This window comes from Onychomys torridus, chromosome X, assembly GCF_903995425.1.
Source record: "Onychomys torridus chromosome X, mOncTor1.1, whole genome shotgun sequence".
NCBI lineage: Eukaryota > Metazoa > Chordata > Mammalia > Rodentia > Cricetidae > Onychomys > Onychomys torridus.
The window spans coordinates 101,768,423-101,795,685 of record NC_050466.1 but is presented as its reverse complement, the minus strand read 5'-3'; the positions used below and the strand labels follow the sequence as shown (position 1 = coordinate 101,795,685).

Here is a 27,263-nt window from a genome sequence, read left to right as displayed (position 1 = left end):
GTATCCAAGTTGCCATGGAGATTTGTTAAGCACTATCAGTCTGTGCTTCTGTGTACTCATGGCCTCTGGTAAAAGCTTCACCTTCTTTTTACTCAAAGGTGCTAACAGGACATTACTTGAAAGAGTCAGGGATTACTTCATTCATTCTCTCCTGAAAGATATTAAATCACACTTTTCTCACTTCCCCCTTGCTTCTTTGTTCCTTCCCTTCCTCCCTCTCTCCTCATTTGCCCTTTAACCCCACAGAAAACACACTGGTATTAGGAAACATCCTACTGAGTTAGCTGGGCCCAAAGCTAGAACTAATCAAGGACAATTGAGAGCCCAAGAAAAATAGGAAAATTAAACACATTAAATCATCCTCAGTTGTTCTGTTTTTATTTATTTTTCTTAAAAATATGTTTACATTCTCTATACAAACATGTTCTAAGTCTTCTTATGGTAAGTGCCTTTTATTTTTATTCTTTGTTCATGAAGGTTAATTAACATTGTAAGAACAATTCAAAACAAAGGTAAAGAGCCAAAGCTTTGATTCACAGGAATGGCTACAGGTCACATAACTGTTTAGATTTTATTTGGAAGCCAACAGGAACAGAGGTGCCACACTTTTAAAAAAGCTAATAAAGATGGTATACAATATATTCAAATTTGAAAGACATGTTTCTAAGTTAACACAGATTACATTACCCAAGTTCAAGTTTTTCTCAAGACTCATCAGAATAACATTTGTTAAGTGTCATATTTCAGGAAAATAAAGTGTGTTGGGACTTCTACTATTCCATGCTATTACAACTCAGTATTTAACTATCTGCAATTTTTTTTTGCAACAAAGACATTTGATTTTTAATTTCACTGCGTACACTAGTAAGTAGATCACTGTTCTCCAAGTCTTTCAAAGCCTAAAACACAAAATAAGTTTTTAATCACAGGCTCTAAAGTTTGAAATTACTTTTTAAAATTAAGAATCCTTTCATATTCAAACAGTATCCATTATCTTTTCCATCTTCATAAAACATTGTAATATGGGGCTGGAGAGATGGCTCAGCAGTTAAGAGCACTGGCTGCTCTTTCAGAGGACCCTGGTTCAATTCCCAGCACCCACATGGCAGCTCAAATATGTCTGTAACTCCAGTTTCAGGGGATCTGACACCCTCACACAGACATAGATGCAGGCAAAACACCAAAGTACATAAAATTCAAATAAATAACTTTAAAAAACATTGTAATATATAAACACCCAAATTCATATCATAAAGAATGTGTGTGAACAAGGAATCAAAAGCAATTGTAGCATGTACAAAAGTAGTAGTATGTGAATTAATAGTTTAATGAGATGTTAGGGTTAGATAGAGCAAAGCAAGTGCAGCTCCCAGTCACCCTGAAGCTCACTCAGTTGAGAGCATAAAGAACTGAACATTAACAAGGACAACAAAGCAGTAAACTGTCTGAAAAGACGGGTGGGGCTGGGTAGTTAGCTCAGTTGGTAGAGTGCTTGACTAGCATGAATGAACCCTGGGTTTGATCCATAGCACAACATAAATCAAGCTGTAGAACATGCTTGTAATCATAGTAGTCGAGAGGTAAAAGCAGAAGGATTAGGATTTCATGGTTATACTCAGGTATAGAGGAAGAACACCAGCCTGAGCCACATAAGATCCTATCTTTAACAAAAAAAAAATGTGTAGAATTAGAAACACTAGAATATCCAAACATCCAATCAGTAAATATGGTGATTTTGAGATTTTCTGATAAGGTTCTCAAATATCAGGTTATAAAAGACAGTCAATGTGAATAAAGATAATTAAGTGACCTGTATTATGAGACTGTTTGCAAGTAATATAAAACAAAAATTACATTTTGGCACATTTTTCTTTATTACAGGATCTTGCTGTGTAGCCCAAGCTAGCCCCTAACTTCCCATCCTTTACTCTCAGGTTCCCCACAACTATCATTTGTCTGTGATAGTATACCCAGTGAAAATTATAAGTTAATTTAACTGACATGCTATTGTTACATGCTATTTAATATGAACTACTATGTAAAAGTGTAAAAGCTGTGGAGATACTTTAAAAAATAATAGCACAAGATAGCTCACCCCTTTTAAAGGAAAAAACATGTAAACAAAATAATTCAAAGACTCCATAACTGGAATGGAAATGAATCTATCTTAGCTATAGTATAGAAAATAGGGTAATTCCAACTAGGGTTGGCAAAAGAATAAGGTTTCAAAATTAAAGCAATTAAAAATATTATAGGGAAAGAGTATGAACAAAGAATGGAAGTACACAGTCTGTGGGTTTAGATAAAGCAATTATGTAGAGGGATAAGTTTAATGAGCAGATGTAGTAAATGGAGAGGATCTTAGAGAATTGCAAGTTATAGATTAGATTTGCAAAAAGAGATATTTTAGATAGTTTACATGGCAGACTTATGGGAGATGGCCCGAAGGACAGAGAGAGAACAGGTATTTAACTAGAGTTAATAGCAGCAAAAAATGAAAAGGAACCAATTCTCTGCTCAATATATAAATAGTTTTTGTTTGTTTGTTTTTGTTTTTCTGTTTTTTCTAGACAGGGTTTCTCTGTGTAGCTTTGCGCCTTTCCTGGAACTCACTTGGTAGACCAGGCTGACCTCGAACTCACAGAGATCCGCCTGGCTCTGCCTCCCGAATACTGGGATTAAAGGCGTGTGTCACCACTGCTCGGCTAGTTTTTTGTTTTTTGTTTTTTGTTTTTTGTTTTTTGTTTTTTTTTAAACTAAACCTCTCCTTTGTGCACTTTGGACACAGAGCCCACTGGACCCAAGCTGGATCTGACCTGAAAGCCTCCTCTCTGAGGACTAAATTTCATGATACCAGAGGGTAGCAGGAAAGATTCCAAAGGAGAGAGGCAGCCAATAGTCATATTCAATTATAATGAATAGGAACCAAAACAACTGGCAGCATGGCACAATAACCCTAAAAAATGCAGCAGTGGCATGAAAACCTTCGTGGTAACCAACAGTGCTCTAATTGGAATTAAGACGTGCTCTTTGATGTTTATGAAAATTAGTATAAAGTTCTTTGAAAGTGCCTTAAAACAACTGTTTGGACCTTGATTCACTAATATGCACATCTAGTTCTAGATAATCATATAAACCTATGAAATATTTAAAGATTTTGTCATCCATTTATATGGCTGTATCTGTGTATGTATACATGTGCATGTGGGTGTTCATGGAGGCCAGGAGAGAGTGTCACATCCCCTGCACCTGGAGTTGTGAGTCTCTTGATGTGGGTGCTGGGAAGCAGATTCCAGTCTTCTGAAAGAGCAGCAAGTACTCTTAACTGTTGAGCCATCTCTTCCGAATCTGAGTCGTTTAAATTTTTAACCCTCACTTATTTTTTTGTGTCTGGACTTTCTTTTACAATTATAAATTGGCATATACAATAATTTTGGTCACTGTAATTATTCTAAAATATAGTATGTCAGAAAATGCTTCTATAATACATTTGAAAACAAAAATATTCAATAATTTCAATTAAGCACTTCCTTATTTAACATATACTGGGGATACAAGGACAAATTATAATGTTAAAATGATGTATAGATGTATTATTTGCTGTTAAACAGAGAATAAAGTGCTAATATTTTATGTGTTTGATGCATAAGCAGATTTCTGATAAAAGTCTCCACCTAATACTTCTTGATTTGAATAAGTCCCTGCCAGAATCATGAGAGATATACCAATTTCCTTATCTCTTCAGTTATAATCAATTAATTCAGAATGGAAAATAGTTAAAAAATTCTGAAATGTATTAGAATACATTATGGGACTGTATAAAGGCTAGGCTCACAACCAAAAATGTAAGAATTCTGGTCCCAGCACCCACAGTTGTCTCTCCAGCCATTGAAAAGAAAATGCAGACTACCATCTGGACCAGAGTTGAGTGCCTGGGGTTATAGCCAGAGAGGCAACTGCCCCTGGGTCCCACCACTGGACACAGGCCATCCAGGGAGGACCTGCCCGACTTGGCCCCAGTTTCCAGCCAATCGGAGGGCCCTGCGGGAAGGCTCCCCTTTTTCAAGACTGCAGGCAGACACTGCAGTCTCCACACCCTGCCCCCACACCCATCTGCCTGAGACCCCAGCCACTTCCTGAGATTCAGAGACCAGCCTCCAGCTTCCATCCTGCCCTGGAACTCCCATCTGGACCAGAGACCCAAAGAACTACCATCTGGACAAGAGGAGCTCCCATCTGGACAAAATAAGGAGACCCCAGGGACTTCCCAAGACTCAGATTCCAGCCCCCAGCTCCTATCCATCCAGCACTCTCATCTGGATCAGTGCTCCCATCTGGCCCAGAGCTTCCATCTAGACCAGAGAGAGGCTCCCTAAATCTATCAACTCTCTATGGACCAAGCACACTGATAAGACCAAGAACAAACCCAAGACGAGATGGGCAGACGTCAAGGCAGAAGTACATACAACAAAATAAAGAGCAATATGGCATCACCAGAACCTAGCCCTTCTCCAATAGCTAGACCTGAACATCATGGAATGGAAGAAGCAGAAGAAAACAACCTTATAAGTAACATCATGAAGAGGCTAGAGCCTTATATAGAAGAAATCAAAAATAAAGTAGAGGAACAGAAAAACAAAAAATGGGAAGAATGCTATAAAAAAAACTAGAAGAAAGGACAATTAAAGCAGAAGAAAACAATAAGTCCTTGAAAGAAAATAATGAAAAAGCAAGGGAAACAGTCCAAGACCTAAAGAGGGAAATAGAAAAAAATGAAGAAGACACTAGCAGAAGGAAGGCTGGAAATAGAAAATCTGAGTAAATGAACAGGAACTTCAGATGCAAGTATAACCAACAGAATGCAAGAGATGGAAGAGAGGATCTCTGGTGTTGAAGATAGCTTAGAAGAAATAGATTCATCAGTCAAAGAAAACACTAAAACCAACAAAGTCATGACCCAAAATGTCCAAGAAATTTGGGACACCGTGAAAAGACCAAACCTACAAATAATAGGGATAGAGGACGGAGAAGAATATCAACTCAAAGGCAAAGAAAATATACTTAACAAGATCATAGAAAAAAACTTTCCCAACTTAAATAAGGAAATGCCCTGGGTCCACTAAGCTTTCCTTCCATCCACCCAGGCTTCAGACTGCTCAAGGCCCAGTACTATGCAAGGTCAGTGCCTCGACAGAGTTTGCTGTCACCTCCATTTTACTGTCAGAGGCCTCAATGAAGTTTGCTGTCATCTCCATTTTACTGTCAAGGTCTCGAAGGTTTGCTGTCACCTCCATTTTACTGTTGAGGCCTGGAGACGCCAGTGGCCGACTTTCCTCTCAAGTAAAACTGCACCTGGGGCCCCTGGCCTGTCTAGAGGGGATGCACTCCTCCCCTCCTTATACTCCTTCCTTCTTACACTCTTTCCCCCTTACACTTATCCCCTCCTCACACCTGAACTGGCTGAACTGGCTGAACTGGCTGAGACTGGTCTCCCAACAGGCAAAGACCCTCTCAAGGCTTCTTCAGCAAAATGACTGCCAGAGTCAGAGGAAAGCCCATCTCAACCAGACTCCTTGCTGATTGGCTGAATGGTGTGCGCATGGGCATTTGGTGTTGCGCATGGGCACTGGTGCACATGGGTGCTCTTTGTGTGCGTGGCACCTTGGCCCAGTAATAACTATCTAAAATGTTTTTCTGGCCAGACTGCAGCGGTGGAGCTTGCCACTCCAGCCAGTACTGGGGAGGCAGAGCCAGGTGATCGATGTGAGTTCCAGGCCAGCTTAGTCTACCAAGTGATTTCCAGAATAGGTACCAAAACAACACAGAGAAACCCTGTCTCAAAAAACCAAAAAAAGTTTGTATTTTCTTTTGATTTTCCCTTCATAATCCTCCCACGAACTACTGAGCTGTTGGGAGATTTGAGACTTTTGGCTTTCCAGTTTATTAATTTTATTGTAGGATTGCCCTTGCAGAGGAACAGGGTTTGATTCCCAGAACACAGAAAATGTTTTTGTTGTTGTTGTTGTTCATTTGATTTTTTTAATTTTTTTTCTTGGCCCCAGGTACCTGTATAGACAGAGATATATACATATACATGAATGAAACTAAAAATAAAATATTGTTTACTATTTTAAACTATAAGGAAATGAGTCAAATACAAAAAATGAACAACCCTCCCTTGTGAACCAGCACTTTGGCACTATTCACTGAGATACTTTTGCACTATCTAACACTTCTCTAGATCTTTGACACTAAACCTGTCTCACCCATGCTTATCAGTTAGTCCTCATTCAGAAGAAGGCTTCTCAAGAGGCCTATCTCTGTTAATTCCTAATAACAGAGCTCCCCAAAAGGCCTATCCTTCTCCAGAAGAAGGCTCCTGTAGTTTTTTTTTTGTTGGGACTACTGTTCAGCTCCCTTTCACCAGCTATTCCCAAATAACCATACAGAGATTTCTTATTAATTATGAAGGCTCTACCAATAGCTTAGGCTTTTTAGCTAGCTCTTATAACTTAAAATAACCCACTTCTTCTAATCTCTGTGCTGCCCTGAGGCTCAATTACCTCATCTATGTATTTTCCATGCTGCTTCTTCTGCATCTGTCTGGCAGCTCCTGAGACTCGACCTTCTTCCCAGGGTCCTCCTAGTCTGGCTCTCCTGTCCAATCTCTTCATGCCTAGCTATAGGCCAGTCAACTCTTTATTAACCAATGAGAGTAATATGTTCACAGTGCACAAAGATTATTCCACAGCATTTCCTTTTTGTCTAATTAAAAAGGAAGTTTTTAACATTAACTTAATAAAATCATATACAACAAAAACAATTATCATGTAAGAATAACAGTTACAATATCCACTGCATTTGTATTTGGAAAAATTAGAGAAAATATTATATTATTTATCTTATATTTATGAGTCTAAAGTTTTATATCTAATTTACCTTTTATCATCAACAAGGAAAACTTTAAGTCTAATTATTTAGTCTTTAACGCCACCAAAGACTCCAGAAGTGTAGAATGTTACCTAGCAACAGGGATATTTGGCTGCCTGGACATTCACCCAAAGTTATTCTGCAACATTGGGGCATCCAACTTTGGCCTTCAGGCCAATATATCTGACAGACATTTTTAAGAAGCACGGAATTTTGAAGGACCATACTTCCTTGTCTTGGCAAAATTTGGCAGTGACTTTCTTTTGCATCCTGCTGGTCCAGTTGGATAGTATATTGTCATCAATTGAGGCAAAGGCAGTTTCTTTGCCCACATGGCTAGCTTTTACCATAAAGAAAGCAAATCCCATATGGAGTTTCTTTGATGCCCATTATCTTCCCTGAAGTAGATTGGTGTTGCTAGAAGTAGACATGTCTCACTGTCATGAAAACCTTAGGTTATTAAACATACTAAATGTCTGTAGGTCTTCTAAGTATTTGAAGACCATTTATCTATCATAACATATACCTCTCTCTGCTGAGTTGGTTACACTCCCAGTATACAGCTCTCCTTGGCAGATGTCTCACAGCTTTAGCATTTCCAACATGCTAAAGGCTCACCACTGCATCCCTGCCTTTACCTTTGCAGCTTTACATAAGGTCTCTTACTGCCTCCTCTCATGGACACACCTGTTATGTAAACTCTTGACACAGATACTTTCTGAAACTGGATGGCTAATCTACAACACCTTCACTCTTGGATGCCTTTATGTATCCTTTATGCAGTAGCACATGCACAACACTGCCAGGTTCCACTTCCAGCTTTAGATAAATACTGACTTTCTTGAATTAGCATTATTTTTTAAAATTATGATTCAGTTATTTTATAGCAGCAGAAAAATGCCTTAGACTCTCTTTTACAAGTTGGCAGCTTAGCTAGGTTGTCTTGCTCTAGGGATATCCTCTGCTTTATTTCAGTTCAAAGCAAGCCTCTCCTTAATGACACTGCTCTCCCTAACAATTACAACTTCTCTTCCAACACCTGCCGTGGATTTAACAGTAAGATACCTATTGGCTTCTTTGCTCTTCCCTTCTGTACATTTTGTACTTCTTTCTCTCCCACTTGCTTTTATGGACCTGAGTGAACCTTATCAATAGTGACTAAACCCCACACTCAACAGTACACACTGTCAAAATTTCCTCTACAAAAGAAATTAGTCCATTGCTTTTGAATTTAACCTCAGGCAGCTTCTCAGGACTTAAGCAGAACACAGGCACATTCATTGCCAAAATATCACAGGGCTGGCATCTAGCCCAGTTGATGTTAAAGTACTTGTTTCCCTATGAAACCTCTAGAGCTGGTACTTTATGGTCCACATTGTTCTCAGCACTGCTGTCTTCTAAGCTTCTGTTAGCATGATCCATTAAGCTCGGCTTAAAGTTCTTAACTGCAGTTCTTTTCCAAAATTCTAAAGCCTTTCACATTCCTCCCCAAAATAACATGGTGGGGTTCTTCACAGAAAAACCACACATCCTGGTACCAACTTTTTCTTTGTATTGGTAAATTTTTCTGTTGCTATGGTAAAAACCATGACCAAAACCAACTTACAGAAGAAAAAAAATCTAATTTGGCTTATGCTTTCAGAGGGAAAAGCGTCCATTATGGCAAAAACAAATGCACAACAGCAAGTGGTAGGCATAGCTGTGGGAGCAGGAAGCTATGAGAACACATCCACTTCCTGCACAAAGTAGAGAGTGAACAGAGAGAATTAGTTGGTTGCCTCAATTTTGTGATTACACACGGCAAGTTAGTTTTCATTTCTCTGACTTTTATATAGAGCATTTGGCCTTTTGTATTTAGTCTTTCTAAACTGGTTTGTATTTCTCTATTCATTTTACAGACACTTTTTTTTGTTTGAAAAGGCCTTTGAGGCTTGTAGTGATTTATTAACTCACAAGACATGAACCTTCATCTCAACGTGATTTTAGAAATGTTTAGGTATAGTGAGAACTCCTTTAGAAAAATGAATTTTTGACAGGAAGAAAACAAAATGAAAGAATAAACAATTAGACTTAAAGTTATATGGACAACTGACACTGAACTTGACTAAGGGAGTAGAAATGGAAAAAGAAGATGTAGACTTAAGAAACTAATATTAAACTTTGTTGACTGTGAAAGAAGTTATTAAACTTCTGCTATAGAAGAATACCTATAAAAGTAGCACATAGTGAGTGATGTGCAGAATAATTTAAAGTCTGATTCTTCTACATTGTGATGTAAATCTACAGCACTGACATCATGTTGGTATCTAGCTGGCTCTATGACTAACCAACTATAGTGGTTTGAAAATAAGTTTCTATAGCTGTTGTACCTTCTACTCCTATTCTAATACATGCTATAATTTCAGAATCATCCATAAAAAAATGCAAAAACATTGCTCAATTTGAGGAAATTAATGTTATCTAAGGAAAGAATTGTTAACAGTTTCTCCATAGTCATCCACTGTCTCTTACAATCTTTCTAGCCTCTTTCTGCAATGATATTTGATTCTTTGGCATGAGAGAGTATAATATAGATAGCCCATTTAGTGTGGAGCATTCTGAAATCTCATATTCTCTGTACCTTGACTAGCTGTGGATCTATATGTTAATTGCCATTATTGCAAAAGAAGATTCTCTGGTGAGGGTTGAGAGATGCACTAATCTATGGGTATAATAATACATCATTAGGAGTCACTTAATGAAAATCTGCTTAGTAGAGTAATAGCAGAAGCTTCTCACATAATACCTATGACTGGTCTAACCACAAATTTTTGGCTCCAACAGTAGTGCCAGGTATGGGTTCCCTTTCATGGAACAGGCCTTAAATACAATTGGAAGTGTTAATTATTCCGATTAACATTCATGTCAATATTGAACCAGTAGGTGCATCACAATGGTGCATCACATAGCATTCCCTGATGAGTAAGACTGTTCTTTACTTTTCTCCCCTGTCAACATTCATAGACTTTTAGTAATAAGAAAATTATCCAATAGAGATAAAACTTCAAGGTCAGTACCAGCAAAATTTCCCCATGTCCTAAGTTTAAACTCTATTGGACAAAAATATACTGATGAAAACACTGAATGTATCCTTAGCTCCATGCCTTGAAGATAAGCAAGGGAAATGATAATGCCTGAAAGTAAGTGTTTGAACACAGTGGTGGCTTGAATAACAAGAACGTTGAATGTTTAAAAATGTTTTACCTAGCCATATTACTGTATTTAACAGGGCAATTCCACGTAATTTATCTGGTAATCAAGAGAGGTTTATTTCTGGGATAACTTACAGCCAATAGGGGTTGTTTACAGGATCTGGGAGAGATGAGGTACCATCCAGTGGACAACTATGGCTTGGTGTCCCAGGACCAGGAGGTATCCAGAAAGGGCCAGACATGTATGCACCTCAGTCTTAAGGGACTCCCTCTCAGCTACACCCCAGGGGCAGGTCAGCCCCAGGGGAAGGTCATAGGCAGATGTGGCAGTTACCTGCTGTCTCTCTAAGGGCAGTGTATCAAGATCAAACATGGAACAGTTACCCACTACCCAGTCATTTCTCTTTTTTCTTTTGTTGTTTCATTCTTTCATTCACTTTTTCTTTCTTTCTATAATAATAGAGATCAATTAAACCACAAAAAGACATGAATAAAAGTGTTACACTTATTTTAGGTATAAAAAAGTCAATGAAAAGGTCTGCATAGTTTATTATTCCATTCATATCTTGAGGAGATTTTGAAAAATTATGGAGACAATATAAAGATCATTACAAAGGTAAATTATTTTTATCAACTAAGCTGTGGTACAATACAATATATTTACTGAAAACAAATTTAGGTGGGTTTTTAGAAGTGTTTTCAGCATGTGTGTATGCACATGTGTTCATGTACATGTATTTATGATGTGTGTGTATGTATGTGCAAACACCTTCAATGTTTTCATCAGTTGATTTACACCTTGCTTGTGAGATAAGTTCCAAACATCATTGGTTGGCTAGACTAGAGCCATAAGTATCTGACAGTCTCTGGCACTCATATCTATTTCTGGGATAGCAAGCATCTGTTGCTATGTCACACTTTTTACATGAATGCAGGGTATCCAATCTTGGGGCATGATGCAGCAAATTTTTCCCCCGCTGAACCAACTCCATTGCCCTTACAAATATATATTTAGGTGATGCTAGCATTTGAGCTAATAGATTTTGTGTAAACCAGATTTCTTCCCATGACATGCACAGGTCTCATCCTTTCAGTTAATGTCTTAGAACAGTGTCTGACAATGTTATTATATTTGAAGGCAAGACATTTAAAAAGGTCGTTAAGTTTAAAAGGTCATTAGGGTAAACCATAAAGCAATAAGAAAAATACTAGTCTATAGACACTGTGGTGGTATAAGTGAGAAGGGATACCATAGGCTCACATATTTGAATACTCTGTTACCAATTCATAGAATTGTTTGGGAAAGATTAGGAGGTGTGGCCTTGTTGGAGGAGGTGTGTCACTGGTGACTGGCTTGTAGGTTTCAAAAGACTATTGCCATTTCCAGTGTATATCTCCGCCTCATGTTTGTGGTTCAAAATGCGAGCTCTTATCTTTTCCTTAGCACTACCAACATAGACTTAAACATTCTAAAACTAAGAGCCAAATTAAACTCTTTCTTTTATAAATTATACATACACACACACACACACACACACACACACACACACACACACACATTTTAAGTTCCAGGGAATAAAGTTTATTTTGACAGGTAGTATTAAACAAAATTAAAGTTGCATACATTAGTAACATAACTCAACATCCTTAATTTGGTATAAGTCTGACAGTTTCTTGCTTTCCTGTGTTCTGCTAAATCACCATACCTAAACTTTAAAAAAACAAAAACCTGACAGCCTCAAATTTAACTTTACTGTTTTTGCTTACACTCTGATTCCAAACAAAACTTTTCATAAGCTTCTTCAATCTCTGGCTCCATTTCATCATCAATATCATCCAAGTATGGGTCACCAGCCCCTGATAAATATGTTCCATTTTCTTCATAATCTGGAAAAATGTCCTCTCTTTCAAGTAACTCCTGATACTTCTCTTGGTAATCTGGGTCAGCTGCAGTGAAGGGTACACCATCAGATGTATAGAACGTTGGTTCATTCATAAAGTAGTTAGGGTCATTTTCAGGAGTAGCTTCTCAGTATGTTGAAGTTGCATGGACCTTGCCCCAGTTACTTGATCGAAGTACTACATGCTTCAAGAGCATCTGTTTTACATCCCTGCTGCAGTTTGCATCTAGGACAACATTTTCAATTCTCTGAATTATTTCTTCCACACCAGTTTTTCCCTTTTCCTTCCATGTATCTTCTAAAACTGACCCAGTCAACTTTAGCAATTTTACTGCACAGATCAGGTTGTCCTCCATAGGATTAGAGAACAGAGCATTCAGCAGTTCCTGAAGACCAACCTGAATAATATAGGTTCTTGTAACCTGCCCATTTGTTCCTTTGATCTCTAAGTTAAGAATAAAGCTCTTCCAGAAACAGCAGGAACGCATGGCACTGTTTCCGAGTCACCTCGTCTGCTTTGGCAGCTTAGTCTTTGACTTCATACTCCGTCCGGCACCTTTGAAGTAGCAACTGGTAGAAGTTGCTGCTCTGTGGGCTAATTGTCAGATGATGGGACAGGTAATTACACAGGCAAGCTCCCATGTAAGAGAAATTTGGGATAGATGTTGCCTGTTGGTAGATGATTTCCACAAGTTCTTGCAAAGCATCGTCTGTTGTGACCCATCCATTCAGGGTTTCTGCAAACTGTTCAATTTCTTGTTTCAAAACTGCCAGGCTGCTCTGTAAGATGATTCAGAAAAAATCCTGAACATATTCTGATAGAGTGGGATAATCCTCACAACCATCCTCCTAGGACTCTGTATAATTAGAATAACCTGATGGATAAAATTCAGGGGCGTTCACAGACAGCTTAGACATGAGTACAGGAGCCACAACAACCTGGGGCTTAGCCATTGCTGACTCTGCTGAGTTCTGCTGTGGGATTTTAACCTGTGAACTAGGTGGAGCTCTCTGGTTTGTTCAGGAGCCGGATCAGGCATGCCACAGCACAGTGCCCGCCTCCCTCCCCGGCTTCCCCGCCAGTCCGGCCTGCGATGTAGTGGGGCCAAGGCTGGTCACAGCAGCCCCCCGCTGGCTGGCTGCTCTTTTCCTCTATTTTTCTTTTCTTATTCTCTCTCTCTCTCTCTCTCTCTCTCTCTCTCTCTCTCTCTCTCTCTCTCTCTCTCTCTCTCTCTCTCTCTCTCTCGAGCTGGGGATCGAACCCAGGGTCTTGCGCTTGCTAGGCGAGCACTCTACCACTGAGCTAAATCTCTTGAATTTTATCAAGAGTTCAGGGGTTGCAAGGGCAGAGGGCAGATATGCAGGAATGAGAAATGAATGGTATTGAGATGCATGATGTGAAAGACACAAAGAATAAATAAAAAGAAAGTTTAAAAAAAAAAGAGTATTTCTAAACATGCATACCTACAAATTACTTTGCAATTAAAATAAACTTTAAATGTACACACTATCAACCCCATGCATTGGAAATGCAACATTTTATTGCCCATCTAAAATAATACTATACTTTAGTTCAGTTTCTATAGTACAGTTACTCACTTCACAAGAGTTTATAAATATAGATTATGGTTTATATGAAATTAAAGCTGATTTTGTGCATGAAAGTGCTCACATGAGTGTGTGATTGTATGAATATATGTATGTGTGTGCATATATGTGTGGGGGGCCATAAATCAATGTTGAATATCTTTCTCAATTGTTCATTGGAGTTTTTAAGAGAGGACCTATCACTGAACCTAGAACTCACATATTATGTTATACTGGCTGACCCAGGGCTCAAGGGATCCTAGGTATCTGCCTGTGTCTGCACTCCAACATGGGGGTTACAGACATATGCCATTCCACAAAACTTTTAAATGGGAGCTGGGATGAAATCTGAAATACTCATGCAAGCACTTTAACAACTGATTCATCTCTCCAGCCCAACTATAGTGCGGTTTAAATGCAACTAGCTTCCTATATGAAATTTAAAATTAATAAAAATCCATCTCAAAGTGGATTTTTATGTAAAATAACTTATATAGTGTATTAGTGTCTCCATATATTGTGTGGTGAGATTTCTAGCAAAAAGATATTTGAAACCTATCAGATTCTCCAATTGGGTACATTGAGGCTTCTTGGTATGTAACATATCCTGTAAGGAAACTGAAATAAAATATCTAATCATTGCTTCAAACAGATATGGATTGTTGCAATGCAGTTGGCTGCTTTTCCCACTGTAGTATTAATAACTGTACTACCAAAGTTAACACTTGAAAATGTGAAAATTCAGTTAGCGGACTTGTTTTCTGAAAGATTCTGAGCAGCCCAGTCACTTCAGCTGTATTTCATCTTTACCACCCACATTATTATATTATTCCTCATCCCTAGAGGATTCAATTTGTTTCAAGGTTAAGAACTCTGCTTCATTAGCTATGAAAGCAAATAATTCAGGGTTACTTCATAGTTTTTTGTTTATTTTTTCTTAATTTATTTATGTATTTTACACCCCAGCTGCATTTTCTCCTACCTCCTCTTCTTCCCATCACTCCATCCCTACCCAACTCTGTTCCCACCCCCAATCCACTCCTCTTCTGTTTTTGTTTAGTAAAGGGCAGGTCTCTCATGAGTATCAACAAAACATGGCATATCAAGCTGTACCGCTGCATAGATTAAGGCTGGGCAAGGTGACCCAATATGAGGAGTAGGGTTCCAAAATCCAGTAAAAGAGCCAGAGACAGCCCCTCTTCCCACTATCAGGAGTCCTACAGAAGGACCAAGTTACACAACTGTTACAGATATGCGGAGGGCCTAGGTCAGTCACATGCAGGCTCCCCGGTTGTCCATTCAATCTCTGTAAGCTCCTATGAGCCCAGGTTATTTGATTCTGTGAGTTTTCTTGTGATGTCCTGGACCCCTTTGGCTTCTACAGTTCTTTCTACCCTCTTCTGCAGGATTCCCCAAGCTCTGCCTAATGTTTGGATGTACCTAATATCTGCATCTGATCCCATCAGTTGCTCGATGAAGATTATCTGACGACAATTTGGCTAAGCACCAATGTCAGCACATTAGGACAGACTGTAGGTTGAAGGTTATGTGGCTGGGTTGGTTCCCACTCTCTCCACTTGAAGTTTTAACTGGTTACAGGAGATGGCTAATTCAGGCTACTGTATACTATTCCTAGGAGTCTATTGCTGGGGTCATTCTTGTAGATTCCTGGAGATTCTCTTTCACCAGGTTTTTACCTGACCCCAAAATGTACCCCTTTCCAGTAGTCTCTTTCAGTACTCCCCACCTCCAGTCTCCCCAACCTAATCATTCATGTTCCCATCCCTACCCAATCCAGTTTACTCATAAAATCTCTTCTATTGCCCCTTCCTAGGGACATCTGGGTGTCCCTCCCCATGAACCCTCCTTGTTACCTAGTCTCTCTGGGTCTGTGGATTGTAATATAGTTATTTTTATCTTAAGCTAATATCCTCTTATGTGTGAGTGCATACCATGTTTGTCTTTCTCAGTCTTGGTTAACTCACTCAGGATGATCTTTTTCTAGATCCATCCATTTGCCTGCAAATTTCCTGGTGACCTTGTTTTTAATAGCTGAGCAATACTCCATTGTGTAAATTCTTTATCCATTTCTTTATCCATTCCTCAGTTGAGGGACATGTAGGTTCTGGCTATTACAGATAAAGCTTTGAACATAGTTGAGCAAGTGTTCTTGTGGTATGATTGAGCAGCCTTTAGTTATATGCCCAGGAGTGGTATAGCTGGGTCTTGAGGTAGACTGATTCCCAGTTTTCTGAGAAACAGCCATACTGATTTCCAGAGTGGCTGTACAAGTTTGCACTCCCACTGGCAGTTGAAGAGTATTCCTCTTGCTCCACATCCTCTCCAGCATGAGCTGTCATTTGTATTTTTGATCTTAGCCATTCTGACCTGTGTAAGATAGAATTGCAGAGTTGTTTTAATTTGCATTTCCCTGATGGCTACAGATGTTGAACATCTCCTTAAGTGTGTCTTGGCCATTTGAGATTGTAATGTTGAAAATTTTCTGTTTACATCTGTACCCCATTTTTAATTGGGTTATTTGATTTGTTGATGTCTAGTTTCTTGAGTACCTTATACATTTTGAAAATCAACTCTCTGTTGGATGTAGGGTTAGTGAAGATATTTCCCCATTCTGTAGGCTGCTGTTTTGTCCTGTTGAGGGTATTCTTTGCCTGACAGAAACTTTTCAGTTTTATGAGGTTCCATTTATTAAGTGTTGATCTTAGTGTCTGTGCTATTGATGTTCTGTTTAGGAAGTTGTCTTCCATGCCAATGAGCTCAAGGCTATTTCCCACATTCTCTTGTATCAGGTACAGTGTATCTGGTTTTATGTTTGAGGTATTTGATTCACTTGGAGTTGAGTTTTGTGTAGTATTATACATATGGATCTACTTGCATTCTTCTACATGCCATCATCCAGTTAGACCAGCACCATTTGTTGTAGATGCTTTTCTCCAATTATATAATTTTGATTCTTTTTAAAAAATCAGATGTCCATAGTTGTTTGGTTTTATATCTGGATTTTGATTTGATTCCAGTGTTCCACCTAAATTTGTATACAAATACCATGTGGTTTTTATACTTTAACTCTATAGTAGAATTTGAAATCAGGAATGGTGGTACCTCCAGAAGTTCTTTTATTGTGCAGGATTGCTTTAGGTATCCTGGGTTTTTTTTGTTGTTGTTTTTTCTTTTTTTCATATGAAGTTGAGTGTTGTTCTTTCAATGTCTGTAAATAATTGGGTTGGGATTTCAATGGGGATTGCAATGAATCTGTTGATTGTTAGTGGTGAGATGGCCACTTTTACTATGTTAATACTGCCTATCCATGAGCATGGGAGATCTTTCCATCTTTTGATAACATTTTCAGTTTCTTTATTCAAAGACTTGACACTTGACGTTCTTGCCATATACGTTTTACACTTGCTTGGTTCAAGTTACATCAAGATATTTTGTAATATTCATACCAATTGTGAAGGGTGTTGTTTCCCTTATTTATTTCTCAGCCCATTTATCATTTGTATATAGGAGAGCTATTGATTTTTTTCTAGTTGACCTTGTATCCAGCCACTTCACTAAAGGTATTTATCAGTTGTAGGAATTCCTTGGAAGAATTTTTGTCATCACTTACTTATACTAGAAAATCATCTGCAAATAATAATATATTGACTTCTTCATTTCCAGTTAATATCCCCTTGAATTCCTTTAGTTGTCTTATTGCTCTAGCTAGAGTTTTGAGTACTATAGTGAAAAGATATGCAGAGAGTGGACAGCTTTGTCTTGTTCACAATTTCAGTGGAATTTCTTTCCATTTAATTTGGTGTTGGCAATCAATTTGCTGTGTATTGATTTTATTATGTTTAGATATGTCCCTCATATCCCTGATCTCTCCAAAATTTTTATCATAAAGGGGTGTTGGAGTTTGTCAAAGGCCTTTTCAATATCTAATGAGATAATTATGTGTTTGTTTGTTTTTTTCAGTTTGCTTATATGGTAGATTACATTGACAGGTTTTCATATGTTGAACCATCCCTACATGTCTGAGACGAAGCCTACTTGGTCATGGTGGATGATATTTTTGATGTGTTCTTGGATTTGACTTGCCAGTATTTTCTTGAGTATTTTTTGCATCAATGTTCATGCGTGAAATTGGTCTTTAATTTTCTTTCTTTGTTGAGTCTTTGTGTGGTTTTGGTATCAGGGTGTAGCTGAAATTCCACACAGTCAGCAGCTGCTCAGACTCAAGTAAATACACAAAGGATTATATCAATTAAAACTGCTCAGGCATTAGCTCAGGCTTACTACTGATTAGCTCTTACACTTAAACTCAGCCCATTTCTGTTAATCTATATGTTCCCACATTTTCCATGTGTGCCATTACATGCTGCTCCCTGGATGGCAGCCTGGTGCCACCTGACTCAGCCTTCCTCTTCCCATTATTCTCCTTGTCTGCTTATCTCACCTATACTTCCTGCTTGGCTATTGGCCAATCAGTGTTTTATAAAACCAATGTATAAAAGCATTATCCCAGAGCAGTTCCCCTTTTCTATTTAATTAAAAAGGAAAATTTTAACATTAACATAGTAAAATTATACATAACAAAACAGTTATCAAGGAAGAATTACAGTTACAATATCTCTTCTATACTTGGCAAATTGAAAGAAAATATTCTATAATTTATCCTATATTTGTGAGTCTAAGGTTTCATATCTAACTTATCTTTTATCATAACTAAGGAAAATTATAACTATCTAGTCTTCAACTACATCAAAGACCTCTGAAGGATATAATATTACCCAAGTAAACAGGAAGAACGTTGTAAGCAACTTTCATAATACTGGAAATGACAGAGACAGCTGCCTGCCTAGACAGTCATCCAAAGTTCCTCTGCAATGTTGAGGCATTCATCTTCAGCCCATAGGTCTACTCTCTGTCACATTTTCCTGTGTCCTATAGAATGTCTGACAGTCTCCTCTGTGAAGCAGAAAACTAAAGGACCATCGTGCCTTGCAAAGTTCAGTGGTCTCCTCCCTTTGGGCCCTACATATCCAGTCAATACAACATTTTGTCAAGCAGTCCAGGCAAGAACCATTTCTTGCCCAAATGGCTATTTTGCCAAGAAGATAGACCCCATATTGAGTGTCTCTAATGCCCATCTTTCTCTTTGAGGTAACTCCTTGCTGCCAAGAGCAGATGTGTTTCACTGTCCAGAAAGTCTAAGTCTTTAAAACATTTTAAATGTCATATTCTATAGGTATTTGGAGTGTTTGAAGATTACCTACTTAATTGAAATATATCTATGTATACCTAGAAAACTTAACTAACATGACTGCAAGTTTGATTATCATAGATGATTAACTATTAATCTGTATTCCTTAATTATCCTTTACAATGTAAATGTTCTGCATAAACATAATACCTTAAACAAGAGTAGAAATATATGTATAGTTGTGGTGGTATTGTGTTCCCCAGAATATTGTGCACTCTAATAAACTTATCTGGGGTTAGCAAACAGAACAGCCACTAGATACAGAGGCCAGAAAATGGTGGCACTCGAACCTTTAATCCTAGCATTCCAGAGGCAGAAATCTGTCTGGATCTCTGTGAGTTCAAGGCCACATTGGAAACAGGAAGGCATGGTGACACATGCCTTTAATCCCAGGAAGTGAGGACAGAAAGCAAAAAGGTATATAAGGCATGAGGACCAGGAACTAGCTGGTTAAGTTTTTAGGTTTTTGAGCAGCACAATTCAGCTGAGAGGCATCCAGTCTGAGGAAACAGGATCAGTTGAGGAATTGCCAAGGTGAGGTAGCTGTGGCTTGTTCTGCTTCTCTGATCTTCCAGCATTCACCCTAATACCTGGCTTTAGATTTGGTTTTATTAATAAGATCTGTTAAGATTTGTGCTACATCTGGCACCCAATGTTCATGGTACTAATTCGTGAAAAAGCTACTTGCCTGTGGCCTTTCAGGCCCCAGCTAGACCTGAGCTACCCTCAGCCGGTTATGGTGGTGGACTCTGGTAGGATTTACTGAAGAAAGCAGAGGCAGGAGGATTCCGAGTTTGAGGCCAGCCTAGGAGGCTTGCTAAGAAGAAGCTTCAGCCAGACTGAGCCACAAACAGCAGTGGGACCATGGCTGCTGCTCTGAGTTGCTGGCTGCTTCTCATCATGTTGGTGACTGTGGTGATGCTGCCACCTGGGACAAATTATTTACTGCTGCTTGTTTAAAGAAGAATTGCCAGTACTATTGTGTTAAAAGAAAGCATTGGCAAAGGTCAGTTTGGAAAAGTTTGGCAAGAAAATGGTGGGGAGAAATTGCTGTGAAGATATTCTCTTCTAGGGAAGAATGTTCATGATTCCAAGAAGCAGGTATTTATCAGGCTGTGATTGCTCCAAACCACAGAGAAGGCAAAAAAAAAAAAAAAAAAAAAAAAAAAAAAAAAAAAAAAAAAAAAAAAAAGTCTGCCTGGAACCATGGCCACACCTATCAGTAACTTTGAAATCTTTAAAAGGATGATGGGACCCCACAACAATGATTCCACATGGACTATGATAAAGCCATTAAGCTGAATAAGACCACTGAAACATTGGCTTTGGACTACAAACTGCTCAGGACAATTTCGAGATGGCTAGCTGAGATGATCCAGATTCATAGACTTCTTGAACAAGGCCTTGAAACAAGCCTTGCACTTTCTCATTATGCATCGACTGGACAAATGATACAGGACTTGACAATTAACCCAAATAAAAATCTTTTCAGGACTCCCTAAAGATGCCTTCACCCCCAGAAAGCAGGAAGTAATTTTAAGAAAACGATGCCCACATTCCCAAGAGGTGGGATGTTTTTTGTTTGTTTGTTTGTTTTTTGTTTTTGGTCATTCAATGGCTTGTGGATAATTGTCATTATTTATGATGGTTCAATTACAAGTTGTTAATTGTTAATGTTCAGGAAAAAAATCTGAACAAGAAGATTAGATTCAGAGTTTTTGTTGAAAAAATAGAAAAAAGAGTATATAGATATGAGGTAGATCATTGAATCTACTCTGAGAAAAAAGATAAAGAATAATAGGATAAGTGGGTATATCACTGAATCTACTATAAAAAGAAAAAGGGGAAGATATAAAAATGACAAAAGGTAGACTCCTAAATCTGTTATGAAAAGAAGAAAAGCTAGAATATGGATATGATAAGATTAAAAGGTCAATTATTGAATCTACTTTTTAAAAGGAACTACTTGTTTTAAATAGGATAAGTAATGAATTTTTTTGTCTGAGTTTATCAAATATTACTGGACTTGACATTGTTAATAGATAAAATGAAGTTTTTTGTCTGAATCTGTCAAATTTTAGTGGACTAGACATTGTTAATGTAACTCTTGACTGTATATAGTATATACTTATTAAATAGTTTTTCTTGTATTAGCTATAAGCTTTTTAAAATTTTAGACAAAAAAGGGGAAATGTGGTGGTATTGTGTTCCCCAAAATATTGTGCACCCTAATAAACTTATCTGCGGTCAGAGAAATGAATAGTCACTAGATACAGAGGCTAGAAAATGATGGCACTCACACCTTTAATCCTTGCATTCCAGAGGCATAAATCCTTCTGGATCTCTGTGAGTTCAAGGCCACATTGGAAACAGGAAGGCATGGTGACACATGCCTTTAATCCCAGGAAGTGAGGACAGAAAGCAAAAAGGTATATAAGGCATGAGGACCAGGAACTAGCTGGTTAAGTTTTTGGGTTTTTGAGCAGCACAATTCAGCTGAGAGGCATCCAGTCTGAGGAAACAGGATCAGTTGAGGAATTGCCAAGGTGAGGTAGCTGTGGCTTGTTCTGCTTCTCTGATCTTCCAGCATTCACCCCAATATCTGGATTTAGGTTTGATTTTATTAATAAGACCTGTTAAGATTCATGCTACATATAGTATAACATAATTAACTTCTAATTTGTATCAATAAATATCCATAGCAATGTAAAACATTTTTAAACAAGTTGTTGCTCTTTAAAAGTAAATTCAATAATCTACCCTTTTATCCCATCATGTCTATATCCCATATTTCTATATCTTCTTTTTTAGAAAAAGATTGACTCTAACCAATAACAGTTTGTTACAAACAACCTAGACAAAGACAAATATCTATCATCCATTTTTTGGGAATGTGGGTGTAGTTTTCTAGGCTACTTCCTGCTGATAGAGAGAACAATATTCTTATGGGGATCCTGAGAAAATTAAGAATTATGGTCAAGTTCTTAATGGAGTAGTCTGTGATGGTGCATTATCTGAGTCAGTTGCCTTGAAGTTGATTTTGGATGTTAGATCATCTGGGGACTTCTCTGGGGGTCTTTCTTGTTCAAACCATATGAGCCTGGAAGGTTTTCATCTTCTGTGCAAACAAAAGCAGAACCTCTTTTCCAAAGCAATGTATCCTTAGACATAAAATTTGAAATCAAGATATCTTTAAAGTATACATATTGATTTAACTCAGCAGCTTTCACAATCAAATGTCTCTCTGCAGTTAAAAATCCCAAAGACAATATAGTACAGACTGTCTGTGTTATTTCCATCTCTATGTGGCTTTTTAATATTATCTTTATTGTCTCTTTAAAGACTTTATTTTTTAAAACTATTTCTTTATATAACTGTCTATATTCATTTTCTTCTCTCTTCCAAGCTATGTACACTTTTATATGCATTGTAAATCATTTAAAGTCTTATTCCATCTGAATCTGTCTTATTATGAATCTATTGCTTTAAACTGCAGTGGTTAGTACTAAAATAGCAGCCTTGGCTGCTGACTCCACCCATCTCAGCTTTTCATCATGGTGGAGATAATTTACCACTAGCTCTGGGAGCCATGCTGTCCACTGACTCTGGGAGGCAGTGGGCCTATGCTTCTATCCAAGCAGGGTGTGGCCCAGAAACTTCTTTTTTTTTTTTTTTTTTTGGTCTGTATTAGCAAAGGCTAAATCCACCACACAGTGTGCTGCGTGGCTTGCAGACACCACTGTGTACAGTGGCAGGAATCTGCCATGCTGCACTCAAGCCCGTAAGCTGTGAACCTGCCATACTGTAGCTCAAGCCTGCAGGCTACAGCATCTCTGTATCACAACTAGGAAGCTGATCTTGGCTCCATTTTAGAACCCCTTTTTAAAGCTTTCTCAGGTTTTGTGGGAAAATTCTTGCCTCATGTCTGTGTGCCATTTGTTGCTGAAATTTTCCTATGTTCTGCCCAGTCCACAGCCACTCAGACCCATGTAAACACACAGAGGCTTATATTAATTAAAACTATTTAGCCATTAGCTCAGGCTTACTACTGACTAGCTCTTATACTTAAACTCAGCTCATTTCTGTTCATCTGTATGTCGTCATGTTTTCCATGGCCTTACCTGTATGCTGTTACATGCTGCTCCCACTATTATTTTGGGGGATTCAATGTGTGATTTATGCTTTAGTGATATTTATATTACAAATGTGTGTACCTTTACATTTGGGGAATAGATGCTCAAAACTGAGACATCATCATGTTGGATTTTTCCTTTAGGGAGTATAAAATGCCCTTCTCCAATTCTTTTCTGTAGCTGGAGTTTTTCTTAGTCCTTTTTTGGCCCACAGTCAGGACATGTCTTTCTCACCTGCCAGACCTGCAGCTGCTCAGACCCAACCAAGTAAACACACAAAGACTTATATTGCTTACAAAGTGCATGGCCACAGGCTCTATATGTGCTTTCCACAGTCTCTGTGGTTTCATGTCTTCATTATCTTGTGAAATTGTGTCTAGAAGGTCTTGTTGCCTTGGTGTTCTCCATTTATTGTGGCTTTTTCACTCTTTTTTCCCTCCCCTTCCAAGAGTTCCCTGAATTCTGAGGGGAGAGATTTGTTGGAGACACCCTGTTTAGGCCTGAGTGTTCCAAGGTCTCTCACTCTTTCTGTATAACATCTAGCTGTGGGTCTCTGTGTTTGTATCCATCTGCTACAGGAGGAAGCTTCTCTGATGATGGCTGAGCAAGGAACTGATCATTCAGTAAAAATGGAATCTGTCTGGAGCCTCCTTTTCTCTACCTTCATCAGTATTTTTAGCCTTTATATAATTTTTATTATAGCTATTCTGAGATGAGAGGTTATTTCCTCGAGGTACAGACTTTTACTTCCTTGACAACTCTAAGCCCAGAGTGCAGTTTAAGTAGCATCTGATAGAAGTGATTTACTGATGAATCTGGTATCTCCTTGAAACAGTGATTTTACTTATTTTAGAAGTGTGTCTGGAAGATTGATAAATCATATCATGGTTTTATTTTTGGCTGTTTTATGTCCATTATGGTTGATTAATTTACACTATTATCAGTAGGTGATCCTTTTCAACATTTCTGAACAAGTCTTGGTGTTCTAATTTACAACATGGATGGTAATGGATGCTTTAATTAATTAGGCTTTGATACACATTTTGCAATTTATAAGTATAATAAATAATCACATTGTGCAATGCATTTCTACAAACATTATTTATTAAATAAGTTTTTTTATTTCTATGATAGACATTATAACAAATGTAACAATAAACTTCATAATTTCAATTTGCATGCCTGAGGATACTGATCATAGATGGCTGCCTATTGGCTATTTTCATGTCTTCTTCACAATGTCTATTTAAGGACATTTGCCTTGAATTTATTCATGTTTTTAAATTTTCTATTCATTTGTTTGGGTTACTCATGAATTTTTGAATATTAATTTCTTATTTGATATATGTTGAAAAATGTGTTTTATCATTAGTAGACTTCTATTTTTAATTTTGTTGATCATTTCTTATGCTGTGTAGGAAGAGCTTAAATTAATGTTGCTCCAACTGTGATATTTTGCTTTTGTTATTTGAGCTTACTCAAAAAATTATTATATTCAAAACTTTTAGGAATAATATCAATGAACATTTACTCTCCTACATTTTGGTCTAAACGTTTTAGAATTTGAAATCCTATGCTTAGTACAGTAATGCATTTTGGGGGAATATTTGTTTATTGTATAAGACAAAAGATAGATCTCATTCTTTTGCACATTTATGTCTAATTGCCCAGTGCCATTTATTAAAAAAGTATTTCCTTGTTCCTATGTACATTTTTCATAGTATCAAAAAAGTTTACTTTATTGCATATGTAATGAGATTCTTTAAAGACTTTTGATTATGTTCCATTGACATAGGTATCCATTTTTTGCCATTAGTATATAATTTTTATTTCCATGGAAAATAAAATGTGTCATATATGTGTTGAGTTATGTTTATACACTAAATAGAATGTCATTTGATCACAGAAATAAGGAAATCCAGGCATTTGAGAGAATATGGATGAGCTGAAGGACACTGTATAAATGATAAAAGCCAGAAATGGAAAGGCAAATATTGTGATCTCACTTGTAGATAGATTATGAACAAGCTCAACTTGATGAAATACAGTAAGCAAGTTTAGTGGCTTAAGTGTCCCCTATATGTTCATGTAGTTGAACACTTGGTCCCAGTCGATGGCACTATTAGGGAAGGTAATGGATTTCTTAGAAGGTAGATTCTTGTCACAGGATATTCATCACTGTGGGAGAGCTTGAGAGTTTATAAGCTATGCCTGCTTCATTTTTTTCTCTTTGCTTTCTGTGTACAGATAAAATGTAATCAGATAGATCCTGGCTTGTGCCACCATGCCATGCCTTCCTCACCATGATAGACTTTATCTCTCTGGAACCATATGTCAAAAGGCACTCTTTCTTCCTAAAGTTGCTTTTTGCCACATCATTTTATCACATAAACAAAGTAGTAACTAATACAGCTTGTGTTATTAAGATCTTGTAATATGAGAAAATTAAAGGATGAAAACATTGTATAAAATGAACAAGTTCTGGGGTATTATTATTCAAATGAATGTTTAATTAATTTGATTTAGATACTCATTTCATAATTTATCCTTATGTCAAATAATGATATTGTACAATGAATTTGCATGATCTTTATCAAAAATTGTTGTAGGCTTAAATTTTCTTTTATATTTACAACATAAATTTGCACTCATTTTTCAATATTATCATGTGGGAACAAAATTTTCCTTGAAGTATATACACAAGTTAATTAATTTTAATATTGTGTCATCTTTGGTTCAAAAACTATATCATGTGGAATTTGCAAAACAGTTACTTTAAAAATATATCAAACAAGGTACACATAAATTAATTTTATATTTTATTTACTTGTCTTTCTTAATACTTTGAGAATTCCACACATGAAAACAATGAAATACATGTTTTGTGACTATAAAATTTATGGAACCATTGCCACATTGGAGCTTGTTATTAGAGTAACCAGAATCTGTGTTATAAAACTGTCCATCAGCACTTACATTTGGCTCAGAATACATTATTTCTTATTCACTATGAGGTGAGAGGTATGTTTGGTGTCAACACATCTAGTAGCCTTGGTATTAGAAGAGTCGGTATTCCTACTCATTCAAACTTCCTGAGTGCCACAATTGCAGGTGTATATTGCTATAACAATCCCTGATTTCTGTATATTTACTCTAAGAAAATAGCAAAAGATCAGACAAAAAGTCATATATGTAAAGAATGAACAATAGTTAATGAAGTGTGTTAATAGTATATAAGATCACAGCGAAATTTCAATGCCTTTTCCTTTATTCTTAGCTGAAGCCTTTGGCAATGAACATGTGTAGCTGAGCTGATACAAACCACAAAGTTGCAAAAATTTGCAAAGCTTTACATAATTATAAAAAAAGATTATTTCCCTTCCTCTACTTACTCATCTAGTGATACAGTAAGTTTTAGTTAACAAGGGGTAGAAAAAAAAAACTCCTTTGGCAATATATTTAATGTCCTTCATCTTTTACTGCTTCCTTTATGGCCTTTTGTGTTACCTAAATTCCAGCCAGTTAGAAAACTAAACAAGACTGCCCAAATAGGAATTTTAACTCTATTTTATTAAAAAAAAAAAACATATTTTTGATCAGTGATGATAGGCTTCAAGTGACCTATATGAGAAATTTTACATAAAATTTACCCTTAACATACTGTCTACATTGAAATGTTATGCAAAATCTAAATCAAAAATAGATAACAGTGTCTGTATACCATTTGGCTATGTATACATATATATGCACTGTATAAATTATTTGAAAATCAGTATTTCTATCAGACATATATGTTTGTCTATTGAGAAATTTTTGTGCCTAGGTCTGAATCATTCCTGATAATTGCATTTAGAAGCAAGAAAAAAAATCACAAATTCAGTATCAATAACCCAAGATTCCTCTTCTGGATTTTGTAAAGTAAATCTAATGAGCCTTTTTTCTCCAGGCTTTAATATCAGGAAATAAAACAACGCATTATATGGCTGTAGAACATACTACATTATAAGTATTGATCTGCCTTGGAGGACAAAACAAGCTGTTGAATCTCATGATGACAATTTGGGGAAGATGATATCAAAAATGTGAAAGAAAAGAAAAATATTATATCAAAATATATTATATATATATTACAATATAACCAGGTGCTGTATAATGACTGGATGGAAGTCTTGTTTCAACTTCTTTTTGTGCTCCAAACATGTAACTACACATAATAAATCTATGTTAGGTGATGATAGCCATTCCTGGCAGT

General features: G+C 37.2%; 1 pseudogene; it reads right to left on the bottom strand.

The window, feature by feature from the left end:
• Positions 1 to 11,871: 11,871 nt before the first annotated feature.
• Positions 11,872 to 12,991, bottom strand: LOC118574465 (annotated as a pseudogene).
• Between the last annotated feature and the right edge of the window lie 14,272 nt (positions 12,992 to 27,263).